The sequence below is a fragment of the Protopterus annectens genome, chromosome 5.part0, assembly GCF_019279795.1.
Source record: "Protopterus annectens isolate FY-2018-M chromosome 5.part0, PAN1.0, whole genome shotgun sequence".
Classification (NCBI taxonomy): Eukaryota; Metazoa; Chordata; order Ceratodontiformes; family Protopteridae; genus Protopterus; species Protopterus annectens.
Window position 1 is genome coordinate 160,388,788 of NC_056735.1, and position 18,316 is coordinate 160,407,103.

An 18,316-nucleotide genomic window follows, 5' to 3' on the forward strand; every position below is an offset into this window, starting at 1 on the left:
GTTAAGTCTTCTCAATACTTCATTATGTCTGACATATGGTTCAGTATTTAAAATTTCATTGCATCATTCAGGTGTCAATTCACCAAGGTAGGAATAAGAAAGTTTCCAGGACACTTTTATTATCATAGCTGGTAGAATATATAAAGAATTCAGTAATTAACTTTGTGTGTGTACTGAAATATTGCAACTGGTATTGGAATTTATTGTTACAGAAATGTCACTGAAGTTTGGTTGTAACAGACTGGCAAAATTGGAATTTAAATGGTACCGAAATTAGGAGATTTAATCAATTCAAATTAAGAATTAAGCATGACGTAAACAAAATTAATTGTACTATATGTAAGTTAACAGTAGAAACACTGATGGAAAAAATTAACTGGATTTATGACATATCATTAGCTTAAATTGAAAATCTTAGGGTTAATGGTACAAACAAAAATTAATGAGGAGTTATAGCAAGAGGGTTCATGTGCATAATCAATTCATGATAATGCTGTTTTATGCTGAAACCTTGGTATGAGATGTAAGGGATTAATCGTGCAGTTGCCTAAGTACTATCAAGGAATCATGCACAGTTCCAAGGAAATCCTCTGATTGCTCTAAATGTATTTGTTAATGATCCTTTGTTTTATGGTTTATTGCTGTCCTTCAAATTTATGTCTTCCCAGCTTCCTAAATGTAACAATCGCATGCTCACAAACCTGCTACTGGAACATCATTCCAAATGAATTCTGCCCTGAATTGCCTTGACCCGGTACTTCATCCAATGGTTACTTATGGCTCCAAATGGGGGCAAAATCCCCATGGGTGGTTGGTTTCCATGGTTTCTTTTCTTGGATGACTTGCTTGGTGCGTATGTTCCCATGGATTATTGGGTGATATTATTGGTTGGCATGGTTAGGTTTCTAATATGTTTATAATGATTGGTTTCCGTATAGGTCCTTGTTGCAAGGATAATTGGTTTATTGGTGTTTGCAATGGACATTATGCATGACTTTTACTGCTTGGTTTTTTTTTGAAATGGACACTCCTTTATGTTCTGGTCTACAGGTTAATTTGAAAGGTATATGAACTTCATGTGTTTGCTTCAGCTTAAACTTTCAGTAACTAACAACCTTCAGTTTTAGGTGCAGAATTCAGGGACTGCGTTGTTTTTAGACAGCTTCATGGTTAAAGCTTTAGGACTTGTTTGTTTTTGCAATACTTTCATTTCCATGCCTTAAGTTCTTGCGAAAATGTTTTAGTAAATTTCAGTTCATTGCTGTAAGACCACCGTAAAGGCAGCATCCTTCCTTCAAGTTGAAGCTTGCACCTTGAAGACCATCCTAAAGCCATTTGAAACAACTTTTTTTAATTGACATCCTTGGAAGGTAAAGCTCATCTTAGTAAACATTTCTGTGAACTCCTTGGGAGGAAATCTTCAGTTAGATACCTCATAGCAGTATTAACTCTGTAATTGTCTTCTATCTGTGCATGTTAAGATATGTCAGTCTTAGCTGAAAGAACTGTGGCCATGATTTAGTACTAGCTGTGAGGACAGTCTGCTGGAACTCTTCTCCTACGCCGATTGAGAGGCATCGGTTGTGCTGTGACCATGACTGATGGCTTTGTGATGTGGGCTTTGTTGAGGCATTGCTGAGGGTATTTTGTGTTTGGGGTTTTTTGAGATTTTAGGTGCTTGGTTAGGATTTAGGTCTAGGCTTTGGGTTAAAGTGTTAGGTGTTCTATGGTGACTTATGCTACTGAGAGATTTGTATGTGCTTGATCTTTATTTAATTTACATTATATCTTGTTGGATTAACTGTTAAATAATTGCTACATAGTACTTACAATGATTGGATAAATAATACTACGGACTTCCCTTTTATTGATAATACTGGAGAACTATAAGAATTAGGAACGTTTTTTTGTTAAATGGGAATGTTGTCGAATTTGCTGAACTAGTTGGCAATTATCATGTGCTGAAAGTTGTTTAAGTATGGTTAGAAATGCAATTCAGGGGAATTTAATACATAGACCCTGAAAATTTAAGGATGAAGTATTTATTCAGATATTCTGAAGTTAGAAACAAATCAAGCAGCACTTACTGAAAACAAAGAATTAACTTGTGACTATTAGTGACTATGTACATCTGCAGTGGTTAGAAAAACAATGGCATGGAAACACCAACTTCTGTAGATGGGCTTTCTTTTCACCATCAGACATAGCCCTTGCAGCAATTACAAGAATATTGATGGGTTATCATGGTTACATAACCCAAAAAATTCAGTATGGAATGGGGAGTTCTATGCTAAGGAGGGTTCATTGTGGCATAGATTCTAATTTACTCATAAAATGCTGTTTTGATATGCTGTGTATACACCATATAGGTATAGCTGCAGGTGGCTAAGGTGAAATTAATCAAGTGCCAGTTGCCTGAAGTACAGTACTCCAAGGAACACAATGCCAATCACTGTTTTCCACAGGAAATCCCTGCTGATGTGATTTCTAAATGTATTCTGTTAATGATTCCCTTTGTTTCTTTGAGTTGTATATGTACATATGGGTCCCCTTCAGAATCCCAAATGTTCACTTACCCAGCTTCCAAAATGGCGAGACAAAAAGGCCGATGACCACACAACACTGATGACCCGGAACACTGACTTTCCACTCCAGGTAATTAACTGCTTGGCCACCCTGCTGAACTTTGCCCCTTTACCCCATGGTAGTGCTATCTCAGAGTTGGTATATTAGTTGGGGGGGGTGCAGCCCCCCAAATAGGGGGTGTGGGGGCAAAATCCCCCGCATGGGTGGGTTTGGTTTCCTTCGGTTTACATTTTTGCTTTGGATGACCGAGCAGTTACTTACCTGGAGTGGTAAGTCGGTGTTCCAGGACATCGGTGTTCTCATGTTGTCAGCCTTTTCATCTCGGTGATACGACTTTCGGGTAAGTGATATTTTGGTCTACTGATGTAGACACATACATACAACATACATACATATATATATATATATATATATATATATATATATATATATATATATATATATATATATATATATGTATATAGATGCTGTTGTTGTGTCTTTTGGCTTTTCCCGGTTAGGGGTCGCCACAGCGGAACTCCAGTCTGCTAATGATTGGTAGTTGATTTTTACGTGCCGGGTTACCAACCCTGACGCACAACCTTCAACGAAGGTATGCCCATTCACGCATGTCTCCACACAGAAGACGCTCTAGCTAAGAATCGAACTGGACAGCGTCTTACTGTGAGGCGACAACGCTACTGCAGCACCACCACCGCGGAGACAGCTATATATATATATATATATATATATATATATATATATATATATATATATATATTCAGGGAGGTATTGGGGTTTGCCTCCTACACCGAGAATGCAGGGAGGCTTACACCCTGAAAAAAACACTTGCAGTTAACTTTTTTGCTCTTTTGTGTTTTGAGTATTATTTTTCAATAATTCTGATGTCCAAGGTTTTGTTTCTTTACCTGGTGAAAGACTAGCAATAGCAGTTGTGAATCAGTTCTGTGTTAGGATTTAAATACATTTAAATGTATTTAACAACATTATAAGATTTGTAAGAAGGGTAGGCCTTTCTACATCTCTAGCATGAGGCTTTGACCCTCATTCCTCTTACCTAATTATTCAGTGAGGTCACATGACTTCAAAGATGAATACACTACATTTAATCTGAAAATTACAATGTGTTTGGGGTAAGAATAATAAAGTAACTTAATTACCCGGACTGTGCCTGCAAATGATCTGTTGTGATCAGAAACACCCAGAGTGTTACCAAACAGGAAACTAAGTAAAGATGTGGCAAGATGTTTTGCCATAGAACAAGAATATCTCACTATTAAGTTGGTATAAACTTCTTTACAGTATTTTTCACACATCCCCTCATATCTCATAGAGTTCCTTTCAGTAGTTTGAGATCAACTCCGGTAAACAAATTAAGTAAATAAATAGTAATGGCAATGTGGGAGGGCAAAGCCTCCCACATCTAGGAGTACCCAGCTGCCAACTTCATCATATATAAAGGCCAGATACATATGCCTTTATGTGTGCATACTATTTTCTGCATCTTTATCTGGTGTACTAGTAGTAAACAAGTATTTGGCTTCATTATGGATGTCATTTTGCCTATTGATTTTCAGTTTATTTTGTGAAGTCTTATTACATTATTACATCTTTCATACTGATCTGGTCTTTTGATTATTTCAAATGTTATTTCTTTCACTATTTTATGAATGCCATTGTAGTACTGATCTGTAATCTGTTTTATAGATTTACCACAGTATATTATGAAACAGACTATTAAACTAATCTGATCTGCTAATGAGTGATTCGGCTTCAACTTTCAGACCCTTTTTGTTACAATGTGTTTTTTTAGTCTTGCTACACCTCTTTCCTCACCTCATGGGTCAAGATAGTTTAAACTTTTCAAGTAATCTTTTCCTAGCACTCCGTCCATTTTTGCTGCAGAAACCTCCATTAGACATTTTCTGTTTTTCTGTTTTTGCAGAAGGTTTCTAATCTTGAAATCATACAAAATAGGGTGCCACAGGTGACCATGAATCTGTTATGTGAGACTGACCTTGTATTTATTATAGACTTCTAGCTGGATGATAATTTTGGTCCTCATCTGATGCCTGTGGTGCTCTCGGTTCTCTGTAATTAATCATTGTAGGTTTACACTCTCCTCTATGATTGATCAAGGTCAAAAGTGGTACTACCAGCTACGTTGAGTAAGTTATGGCAGCAAGACCAAGCTATGCTCTCCTCCTTATCTGCCATCTACCAGGATGGTTTCTTCAGGTTTTTATGGAAGATTTTCTTTTTTTACTCATTGTTAGTGTCCCTTAACGGGAAAATGAAGGGTGGCTTTAGAGTCTAAGTCAGTAACATATCCAGGGGCAGCCCATGCTATTAGACTGCCAGACTGCAGCCCCCCCCCAGCTGTAAAATTAAAATAAAAGAAAATAAAAGATAAAAAAAAAATTTAAAATTTGCGGACTTTCCCGCATGCACACTAGTCCGGACTGCTGCTGAGACAGTCTGGAGCATGCGCAGACTGTTTCAGCAGCAGTCCGGACTGGGAAACATGTAAGAGCAGAGATCCCAGAAGTCTATGCAGTTGTAACTGCATAGACTGTCACAGGAAACTCATCGGACTCGGACTGCAACATCGGCAGTCTGGAGTCTCATCAGGGGAAGATCTTGCGTGGTGGATGTGCAGACTCTCGTCGGAGGAAGATCTCGCGTGGTGGATGTGCTCCAACGGGCGAGGGGTTTGCAGCTATGGATGTATGACACAAAGGGATGGGATCTACATCGCTCCAGGTAAGACATCTATAGATGATCGCTCAAGGGGTGTGTGTGTGTGCGTACTGGTGGCTAGAACAAACTCATGGTGGTGTGGTAGGGAATACCTCAAGCTTGAACCCTGTACCTTGTATGCAGGTGTTAAAGACCTGAATTCCCTACCCACCACCATTTGTAAAAAAATTGCAGATTTTTGCCTCATATTTGATCTGATCTGTTCCTCATAATATCTGTGGTTTCTAAATATTACAATGCTTGATATTTGATGGTGCAGTGGTAGCATTGTTGCCTCACAGCAGCAGGTTCTTAGGTTTGATTCTTGGCTGGGGTGCCTTCTGTGTGGGGTCTGCATCTTCTTCCTGTGTTTGTGTGGGTTTGCTTTTGTGTCCTCCCATGTTACAAAGACATGTCTGCATTATTTCTTCCTGGGCCTCTGATGAAAATTGTTTTTTTGTTCCAAGTCAGACTGCCCTGATTAACAAATGTTAGATAAAATTGACAGGTTTCTGAATGTTTAATTCCTTACATATTTGATGGTGCAGTGGTAGCATTGTTGCCTCACAGCTATAGGTTTTCTGGTTTGATTCTTGGCTGGGGTGCCTTCTGTGTGGAGTCTGCATCCCATCCCTGTGTTTGTGTGGATTTGCTCTGGTGTCCTGCCATTTTACAAAGACGTGTCTGCAGTATTTCTCCCTGGGCCTCTGCTGAAAATTGTTTTTGTTCCGTCAGAAATAAAATTGACAGGCATTTGAATTTCAGACTTCATATTCTTCAGAAAATACATAGTAATGCAAACTAAGTTTATAAGATGAATATTTGAAATTTGTCCTTATTTTTGGGACTGTATTACCCCATTATTGGCTTTGTCCAGGTTTTTTGTGCTAAGGTTGACAGCTATGGCAAGAACTGAATTCACTGAATATGTTTGAGGGCTGTATTCCCTCATTACTGGGTTTGTACAGGTGTTTTGTGCTAAGAGGTTGGCAGCTATGGTGAGAACTTAATTCATTAAATGATAGCCATTTAAGTTTCAGTCTTCCACTCTTTCACAAAGCAGCTGATTTGGCGTAGTGGTATGTTGCTCTGACTCTTTTGCACAGGGACCTTGGCAGTAAAATGTATGGTGGTAACACAGCATTTTATTCTAGCAACTTTCCAAGATTATACAAGCAATGTTTAATGTGTCCCTGGTTTTTGGGCTTTTGACCCCCCCCCCCAATAAATTTGGCTTTTTTCAGATTTCTTGTGCTGTGAAGTTGAGATGCAGTTGAGTATTGAGTAGATTTTACAAGGAGCTGAGAGCTGCAGGGGAAGATAAGTTTAATGCTGCTTATGCTAAGTCAGCTTGCATTGTTAATAGCACAACAGGTTGTATACTTGCTTTGGATGCAGAAGGTTGTTGATTCTACTCCCACAAGGAGTGAATGCTGCCGTACTGAAAAATTAAGATACTAACTATGAGCCTGTTATCAGTTTGCCATCCATTTCCTATTGCAATATTACTAGCTTATCATTTTTAATGTAATATAGGCCATTTATTCCTCAGGGGCATCAGACACTTTATTTTTCGATGAAACCATGAAATATAAAGGTGCTTGCTAGAAGCAACCTCTTCATTAGTTACATATTTATTTAATGTGGAATTATTTAGATGACTTTTTACCTCTTCAGAGATTGTGCATATTTACTGATAATGGTGGACTGTACAATTGTGCATATTTACTGATAATGGTGGACTGTAGAATTGTGCATATTTACTGATAATGGTGGACTGTAGAAGTTTGAGTAGACTTTTATGATGTAAATGTTTGAACTGGGCAGTTTTGTCATTATGGGTGCATGCATTTTGTTTCATTGTTTACTGGAAAGATGTTCTGAATTGGGCAGTTTTGTCATTATTGGTGCATGTGTTTTGATTCATAGTTTACTGGAAAAATGCTCATAACAATAGGAAGGTGTATCAAAGAGCACATGTATGTTTCATATGCAAGAGGCCTATGATTTGAAAACAGCCCAGAATTAATCTTTATCTGCCACTGGTAAAATGTATTTTCTTTGAATGTGGGTTTCAATGCTGTTTCAATGAATGTGAGTTTCAAGGGCAGAGTTTTAATGCTAAGTTTGTTTAGCAGATGTCTTAGTGTTTGTGCTGTAAAATGCAAAATAAAACTTTCAAATGAAGTTCAAATCATCATAGAAGTAAATCAGTATGCACATTAGTGTTTATGGTAAATGGAGTGAAATAGCCAAGTAATGGATCATTGGAATGGCTGCAGGGGGAGGCTCCATTCGACCATGATTTTGTGAGGGGGAAGGGTGGCAAACTTAAAGACAGCCCCAGCTGAAGTATACCTCCCAACTGTCCAGATTTTCAAAGAATGAATAGATTTTTGCTTCTTATTTTTGGTTTGTTCCTCATAAAATTTGTGGTTTTCTGGCAAATCATTTAGGAATTAAGTCACTAAATAATGACACACTGAGTTTCAGACTTCATAACCTTCAGAAAAATGCATGCTAAAGTAAGACCTGTTGTCCTATCAACTGTCTCAGTTTATACAAGAGCAATTTTTAGTACTGTTTATATGTTCCCCCAATATATTTGGCCTTGTCCAGATTTATTGCATTAACAGGTTGAGAGGTACATACAAATAAATTGCTTTATAGAATTAGGCATAGCCAAACCTCTCAACTGTCCCTGATTTTGGCTCAAAATGTTACTCTTCCCCCTAATAATCCCTCTGCAGAATAGCAATTTTGGAAGAAAACATGAAGGGTTTACAATTAAGAAATAACTGTAATAATCAGAGTTATAGATTACTTTTATTTCAGAAACGCATGTAGATTATTTTATTTTGTCAGCTGCTCAAGTTAGCAGTATTAATATTAAAGTGTCCCTTCTTTGACAGGTTCCCAGCTGTATTGTGTGGCTATTTTATATTTTTACATCACATTTTTGGTCCATTTTTCATAACATTGTGTTTTTATTTGGTAAATTAGTGACAAATCATTAAAGACTGAAGTTAGAAAATAATGACAGACATTTGAGTTTCAGATTTCATACCATTCAAAAAATTCATACTAATGCAAGACATATTCTATTATTTTTCTAAGTTTATAAGAGCAATATTTAAAAATTGTCCTTATTTTTGGGCCTTTGTCCCACTTCTTTGTATGGCTTTGTCCAGATTTCTTCCTCTGAGGTTGAGAGGTATTACAAATGTGTCAGGGCCATCACAGTCAGCCAGAGACATTTCAAATTGTGACATACTTGTTGCACCCCACTCCCCCATGTAGTGACACTGGATGTGTCAAAGCAAGGCAAGGAGTAGTTATGCAGTGTAAATGTGCAGAGCCCCCCCCCTCATCCAAGGTAGACACAAGTACTAGAGTGGCTTTTCATATGTCCTTGATTTTTGCAGAATGGTCTGGTTTCTGTCATATTTTTTGTACTGTTGATTTATGCTTATTACTCAAAGTGCTTGTTGCTCTGTGTTTAAGTAGCAATACCTTAATGACCATCAGGTAAGCTTGGCTGAGATCGAAAGATGCAAGTAAGCTTTAATAAGCATACTGTTAAAGAATTGCCAACACTGAAAGCCTTTCTGTTGTTGCCATGTAGAGAATACTTAACTAGATAATGTATAAGCCTTGGGTATTGAAATGCATATGACAGTATTTGTAATAAAGGACAGGATTACATTATTTTAAGAAGCTCATTACACTTGGAGACTTTCAGTCATCTCTGCAGGCTTTACCCGTAAACTAAACAGAATGCCAATCGTGTGGTTCATAACCTGTACAGTAATCCTTTTAAGCAATGTATCTTGAGCTTATTTCTTGTTTGCTTTTCATTTTTTACTTTGATCATGTTTTCCCCATGAAACAAGTAGATAGTTGTGAGGCAGCAGGTCTTTTTTTGGATAAGAAACATTTTTACAAGTGGGGGCATCAGAGATTTCTACTTTCAGCATGTTACTTGATACTTTAATAAAGCTGAATATAAATTATAATTAGAACTGCAGTGCAAGAAGTGGTTTGAGTTGAGTGCTGCTTGTTTTTCTTATACTTGATTTTGACTGGCATTCCATTAATGTATTTAAAAAGTAATTTATTTTTTCATGCCTCACAACCTTTTTGTTTCCAACTAGATATTAAGCTATCATGCAGCCAATGCATTGAAATATTTTTATTCTTCTACACTTCATTTTGTCTTGATTGGACTCTCATAATGATGGTTTGGCACCCAGGGCAGTGTATTTAGTTAGTTTTTGTGGTTTTGAGCATAGCTCCTCCCCTTTCTAGTTGGCCTCACCCCTTCCCATTGACCCCACCCATTCAGCTGTCTCCTGCAGCCCCCCTTTGATTTGAAGTCACCAGCCGCCACTGAACTTATCTGTGGCTCTATTTTAGAAATTCACCTGTATTAGGAGGAATTGTGGCATTGCTCATATGGTTAATATTGTTATCCATCATCTTGGACATAATCTAGACTTGGAGCTCTTACTTGCTGTCCCCATACTGTGATGGAACTTTTCTTATGATCACATCACCACCTTATTTGGTTTGCAGCAGATTTGTTCCAGTTATATTCTCCATCTTGAACTTATTAAATGTAAGTGTTTGGAAGCCTTGACAATTAATAAAATCAATCCTGCCTTCTATCACTTCATCACTGTCCACAATTTAGATGGACCAGAATGGCTTCTTTCTCAAGGCAAACAATGTGGCTGTGATTTTTCTCTCTGTGAAAACTTGCCCCATATCAGGTAAACCACTTGTACATTACTGCCTGTGAGCCTTAACCTGACTTTCACTTCTGCCACCTTACGAGTTTATGTTGATGACTTGAGCTTAAGTGGAGATGCATATGTCTCTCTAATGACAAGCTAAGGTCTGGTGAGTACTACGCTCTATATCAGGATGAGATCTCTCATATAAAGGCACTGATCTAGGGAGATCTCTGCTGCATTGAACTGACTAAACATGTTATTTGAGTAGTCAGTAACTGAGTCTGTCTCTCCACCTGTACTGCATTTTCCTGAGAAGAATGTGAAATGGCTTTTCAGTTCTTTGCAGCAAACCTTATATTACTGTAATCGTTATCAACCCCAGCAATAAGCAGCATAGTACAATATGATACTTCTTTAGGAACTCTTTGTTTGAACTAATGTGAGTTTCAAGATCCCAATTTATAGGAATCCTTTACCTTGGTTCCAGCAGGTGACAAGTTGCCTGCAGCTTAGTCTCATGCCCGATAAGACAGACTCTTGCTTGTCATGAAAGACTCAGTCCTATGATTTGTCAAATATTTTTTTCTTCTCTGTGTGCAGGGGCTTTTCCTTCTGATTCAAGGATGTCTTGGTGTCCCCTGTCTTGAAGAAGTTTAACTTACTTCCCAGTTATCATGATTATTAATGTTCTAGCTGAAATTGTCAATTTCTGTTGATGTTATTGCAAATATTTGTCTGTTCACAGCTTCATTCTATCATACAGTTGTATGAATTTCATGATCAATTCCAGTCTGGTTATCAACCAACACATATAATGGAGACCTCCCGTCCACAGGTTTTCAGTGACCTCCTAATGGTGAAGAATCAATGGCATTATTTTATACTGATCCCTTTCATCTCTCTCAAAGTATTTAACACAGTGAACAATGAAATACTTCCTAGTCATCTAAAGTACAGCTGCGGGGTTACTGGCACTAATTAAATTGTTTATCTCCTATTTATTGGGATGCACTCATCAGACTGTATCACAGACAAACAGTTCTTCAGCTCAGTTATGTCTCACATCCTGCAAGATTTCATTCTGTGTCTTTTATTGTTCAATATGTAGATGCCACCTCTAGTTGAGAGAGGGAGGGAGGGACATGATAATAATGACAGATTCAGCTGGTGACAATCTGGAAAGTATCCAAGCATGGGTGACAAGTAATCATCAGAAGCTTAACATGTCCAGAATAGTGCTATATCTATTCATGCTATTTCAATAGATTTTTATTGTCCCTTTTCAAAATCAGCCATCATTTATGGTAGTAATAAACTAGAATTTGTAAACATGACAAGAAACCTAGATGTGGTCTTGAACACCAGATTAACAATCTGTGCCTTCCATGGACACCTCTAATTTTTCAATGTAATGTTACTCAAAGTATGAACTTTGCTGTGACATGTAGAAGAAAATGTAAAATACCACTACAGAATCAAATGCAGCTTTGACACAAAGTGGTTATGCTCACATCATTGAACCTCATGACACTAAAGGGTTAAGAATGTAGGTATCACGAAATGGCTGAAGCCAGCCTGCTTATTGGTTGCCTGTAAATCATTTTCTCCCATGCCAGTAATAATCCTTTTCACTTGGGGAGGCAGAGAGAAGCAAGCCTCAGTTTAGAGCACATAAGAAAACAAAAACATTTTATTTACTACTTCGGCTTTTTAATATGACACCATTTTGTCAGTCATTTATTTTTGTAATTTTATATTTAGTCTTATTTTTGCCTAATAAATATTTTCTGTTGTACTTCAATGTGTGATATTAAAACAACAGAATTCAGCTTCCTTTATTAAGCCAACATTTCTCTGTGTGTATTTATTTGGGTCTGTCCTGAAAGATGACCCTTCTGCCTAATGAAACTATCAGGTTAATTAAATTCACTCAGATACTTTAATAAATAAAAAGCAATATATTAAAGAAGGCCAAAGCCACAGCTGCCATTTGCTGCATAATGCAGTTCTCCCAACTTCCAAACAGAAATTAATTAAATTTTCAGAATAGGAGCTTCACACTCAGGCACCATGTTCCTTTAAGATATGATTAAGTGGATAGCACATGCTTCGCAATCTTTTTCATTAACACTTATTTCATGCTATTATTTTAACTGCTGAGAACTGCTTTTCCAGTCTGTGCTTCAGTTAATATTCCTGGATATAATCTCTCTCTGGCCACATTGCATTACCCCATTTTCATACATACCCTGATTTGTTTTTCTTCCTCATATTTCTCCATATGTCATCAGCTGTGGTCTATTAATTTCTCCATTATCTGAAAATGCATGCCACTCTTAGTTAAGTATCGTATTCCCACCTCCACATTTCAATCAAATCCCATTATTAAACAATTTTATCCTATTTTTTTACCTTCATCAATGTAATACAGTGCATGGTATAATTTTTGTATGTGAGGATACGTTTAATAGACTGTATTATTTATATTTAAGATATAATCAGTAAACAAAGATAGATTGCAGGTAAGATTTAATAGTGTTTCATATTGTAACAAACTGGAACTAAAAGATGAAAATATAGAAGTATATCAAGTAGCAGAGGATAAGTTTTGAGTACAGAATAAAAAGGTAAGGCTATGATGTCGATGAAGAAGCCAGGGTTATTGGGAGGAGTAGGATGCTGGCCAATAACGGTATTGGACATCACTAAGCAAGTCCGATTTGATTCAGGGTGATAGGATGGTAAGTTTAAGGAAAGGATAGACAGTGCCAGAATGGTGACAGAGTAATGTAATGTGATAGGTGTTTGGTATAGATCAGAGGAAGAAGTAGATGGAAATTAAGTGAAAAAAAGGGAAATTTGAAGAAAAAATCTCAGCCAGGAGAGAGAGAGAGAGAGACATGTGAACTTCCATTGACTGGTATACATGTTGTTTAAGCAGTTTTGTTTTTAAAATGTGGGGTGTTTTTCAACTAGTTTTAGTTCTTTAGGGATGTCATTCCAGATTTTTGAGATATAGTGGGAGTATAGTCAGACTCCTGCTGAACTATGTGGCCTGTTTATGTATAGTAAAATGCTGTCTCTGGAGCAGAGGTCCCTGTTTGGAAGTGTCTTTTTTCTGGTGAGTGTATACGGTTGTGTGCAGTTAAGAATTGTATGTACACTAAGTATTTGGGATAGCTCGAGCCAGTTTAGTTGCTGTAGGGCATGATAATGATGTGCCCTACTGCTGAAAATTGACGCAAAATTTGTGACTTTGTTATAGCAAGAGGTGAGTTTGGCCAAGTGTGTGGTATTTAAGTTAGTAAGGATTGGGGAGCCATACAGCAATGATGAATGTAAGTAGGCTGATGCTACTGCTTGTCTTGTGGAATCAGTAAGATATTGCTTTGCTCTCTAGAGGGAGCCTTATTTTTGTTGAGTTTTTTGATTGTTTCTAAGGTATGTTAGTCAAACTTGAGGTTTTGAACGATTGGCACCTTGCAACTTTGCTTGGGTTACTGCTTCAACTTTTGTGTTATTAGAAGATGTTATGTTGAATGATTTATTTTGTTTATGGTTTGTTTTGGGGTGAAGAGCATAAGGAGATGAATGCAGAGGGCCGCACATCTAGTTAGCATGGAGAAGTCTCATCCGTTATGTAAATTCTTTTTATTTCAGGTACCCTAATAACTTTTTTAATAAAAAAAAGTATATTATATTTTCCTGTCCTTCTCTATTTAAAAGGCGACTGTAACATAGTATTGTTTTATGTCCCACTAATGCCTTTATGTATGCCTCAAATTAGTTATTGCTGCATTATACCGATCATCATTTTTGATAAGATTAGTCAAGCTCAGATATTATTACCTAGTCATTGAACACTAATAACCAGATTAGGGTTGCAGTATTCACTCCATATTTCATATTTTCTGTTTAATATGTTAGTATAAAAGAATTTAAGATATTAGCTAGACTGTGAGCATTGTTGAACACATATTCTGTGTGTTCTCTTACTTATTACAGTTAACCCCACTACTTTTTTCTCAGCCATTCCCTTCTTAACAATCCTTCCAACACGTTCTAAACCTACCTACAAGTCTGAGTCTGATCCACCAATGTGGTTTTGCTGGAGATCCATGTTTATTCCTCAGACTAAGAAAAGAATCTCTGATGCATGACCCCCACACACACACACACACACACACACACACACACACACACACACACACACACACACACACACATGCACATACACTCAGGAATTCCATTAAATGAGTTGCAAATTACACTCAAAGTTCTGACCAGACATCTAGTTTAGCTGGATAACATTATTTACTGTATTATTCATATCTTTATATAAACTGTACATGTTGTTTTTACTTTTGTAGAGCACATTTTGCCACAGGAGAAGACCAAAATAAGCAATATTAAAGAGTTGTGTTATTTTTATATTTTATAATAGTGTTTTCTTTATTAAAACAAGTGTGGCTTGAACAAAATTCAGTTTTCTTTCTGTGTCCTTTTGAGCTACAAACTCTGTTTACTTTTCATTGCATTTCTGCACACACAGTGAAGCTGCCTTGAAATGTGTGGGAGGCGTAAATTAGTTGGAACATCAAGTGTGCATGGACAAAAATATAGACTATACAAAAATATTAGGCAGAAAATAAGGAGAGATATCGGAGAACAGCTAGGACTTGTAAAAACAAATAAAACATCAGGCCTTTATTGCCAAACTGTGATTTGCTACAAAGCTTTTTTTTTCTTTTTTAATATCCTTTTATGATCCATAACCTTTTCAACCCAGCTGCTGGTGTCCAATTCTAGATCCCATAAAAATCTATTAAATAATGTTTCCCTAGCACAAAACCTTTCAGGACTCCATCAGCCATTTATTTCTATGTAGATAAATTGCCATTTATTAGAATCCTTTGTTTCCCACTCTGGAACTGTTTGCTAAATTACACTGAAGCTTTTGTCCCGCATACAAAAGAAGAAACTATGCAGAAAGTACTTCACAGTGTTGCTGGTGCCATGCAGCTTTGCCAGCAGGGTGTCGACCTTGGGTCATTTTGGCACACTGCCACTAGATCTGGAACTTGGAGAAGGAGGTTCTTTATCTCTTAACATCTGTGACATAGCTTAAAAAGTTTACTTAATTTTTAGGGAAAATATTTCTGGGAATCAAAGCTCCTCTCTGCTGCTGTCCACATCACAGTACCAGTGTTACAAACAGAACTACAGCTGTTATGGCCTTGTGCTGCTGTTGCCATCCAAAATTCTGAGCTAGCACCAGCTAAATGGGAGGATCTGCTCACAGGTATTAACACTAGATCCATGTAATCAAAACAGAAATACATTATCGTGTTATGTTTTCAATGCAGACAGTTGTTCTAAAATTCTGAGAAAATATGAGAGAATGAATAGCAGATCTTCTATTCTGACAGGGTTTATTCCTGAAAACATCTGAAAACACTTATTTAATTTTCCTGTCAAGCACTTTTAATAATAACAGGAGTCGGTTTCAGAAAGGAAATATATGCATATTTAACCAAGAGCTTAACTGCACGGTTGATGAAACTGAAGTAATTAGCAGTCTTAGTCAAAGCAGCAGACCTGAACATACAAAGTAGGTTTAACAAAAACAGATCTGTCCACAGGCAAAACTGTCATACTTGCTTGACACTTAGGAGGGGAACGATTTGTTACCAGACACTGTGACACCCAGTTCTGTATTTATAGCTAGATCCATGCACACACACACTTTATTCATTTGTTTATTTAAAAATTAGAGACAAGGACACATTGAGTTAAGACTTTTTTCCAGGCAGGAGCTGAATAAAGAGAATCTGAAGAAGGAGAAAAGTGAGATCGCATAGCAGATAGACTAGATTTGGTACAAAATATAATTTTTAAAGTAACTGAAAAGTAGCAGTGCATATTAGCAGAAACTATCACATATTGTGCAGCATGACCATTTATAAATGCTCACCAACTAATGGTAACTGAATAACAATTACAAATACATTTGTTTCTTGCATACATCTTTGTTTAGCCAATAGACAGTCTAGTTCAGTTTTTTTAAACTTCAGTAGTAACTTCAGCATGTTAAACAGGACAAATATTCCCCTTTAACACAGAATTGAGAAACATGAATTAGATAAATAGATAACTGTCCCTTGTAGTCTTACCATATCTAAAAGAAAGTGCATTTATATCTAGGCCTTGTGTGAAAGGCCACTGTGTCTATAACTGCTCTGATGTAAGTCCCTGTATTATAGAGTAGTTTTGTAAGTAGCGTGGGATGCTCATCAAGCAAATTTGTACGACCATACAAAATGAGGAAGGTAATATTACATAGTGCATCACTTTATAGTATCCCTACCCCCAGAACTATTTCACTTATATGGACTGTAAAGCAGAGTGTCCCAGACCCAGATGCTAGTAACAAAGCAGCTAGATGTGGATTGTTGATGGTAAAGCTATCCCTGCAAAGCTGAATTTATTTTCATCAGGTTTGTCCACCCTAAATTATTTAAAATGCTGTGGGTGTAATCTTAGCTGTTGCACAGACCTCCAACAATAAGACCCTGTTAAACTCCACCAGAAGGTAAACACCATTTTTGCTACTACACACAATAATTATCAGAAGTTGCAATGCTTGGAGTTTTATCTTAGAGATATTTTTATGCTGGCCAGTAAATGTGATTGCTCAGTACATGTATGATATGCATTGTGAGTGTGTGTGTGTATATATATATATATATATATATATATATATATATATATATATATATATATATATATATATACATACACACACACACACACACACACACACACACACACACACACACATATACATGGGCATGCCTGTGTCTATCTCTGTGTCACTTCCCGAGTCCTGAAAGGACATATTTAAGTTGCTTGAAATTTCAGTTTCATTTGATATTTCTAGGTATATGTAAAGAATACTATGTTTTTCTAAGGTACCTTTGGATGGTTCCAGGATACTTAACTGTTCCTATTTTGGAGGAACATTCCTAGTTTTAGGCCTGATTTACCCCTGCACAGAATGCCCCCAATTTTTTTTATTTACCCCTTCTCACAATTTTTTGAAACCTCTCATCACATGATTTTTGAAGCTGTCGAGTACACAGAAAACTATACCATAATCAATATTTATTTATTTATTTTACATTTGTTGACCAGGCTAGTCAAATTGGATATATGTCCATTTTCAATAGAGGCCCGAGGAGAAAAGCTCCGAGAAAAGAAACAGTTTATACAAAATGCAAAAAGATACCTATACATTCAAAATACAATTAGATAACAAATACAATCATGTACAGTTGATTTTCAGCAGCAGTAAGCAAATATGGTAATACTATGAAGATAGATAACTATACATTCAAAAACAATTAGGCAACTATACATTCATGTACAACTTGTTATTTTAGCAGCAGTAAGCAAATAGGGTAACACTATGAGGATTTTTGTTTCAGTCATTTGGAGTAACATACTAGTGGCAATAATAATTTAATGAACGTAGACATATATCTTACATCTCCCTTTTTCTGAAGCAAAAATAAATGGCCATGAGTGGTGGAATTGTGTAATACAGTTGTCTACAAATTTTAGAATTGGCTGGATTCAATAAACCCTATATGCGTCATTAAAACCATGTTTGTGATGTGGAGCAACACACAGAAACTACACACACAGACACACACAGACACACACACACAGACACACACACACAGACACACACACACACACACACACACACACACACACACACACACACACACACACACACACACACACACTGTAGCGTGCAAATTTGTATTCAGTAAGCATCTCTGCACAGTTTGTGGAGCTAAGCAAACCTGGTGCACATCATGGTTGTTAATTACAGCATACACAGCTGAACTGTATGCTGATTAATCAATCAAAGATGGCAAAGCTATTCAACAAGCTATAAAACAATCATGTACACTCAGTGCATGTTTTGGCCTCGAATTCCAAAACCTATTGGAAAACCAGTGAAACTGCTCTGCACAGAAAGAATATTAGGGGCTGCTGCTGCTGCTCTTCTGCATGTGTATGTGCAACAGGTTTGAGTCTATGCTGCAGCTGCTGCTAATAGGCCTCAGCCAAGGAAAAGAAGGGTGTTTAGACCCCATTTAACATTTCATGGTCAGCATGAGGTGGAAATAGTAGACCTCTACAGGGTGGATAGAGACACACTACAGGAGCTCTGCAACTGAGCG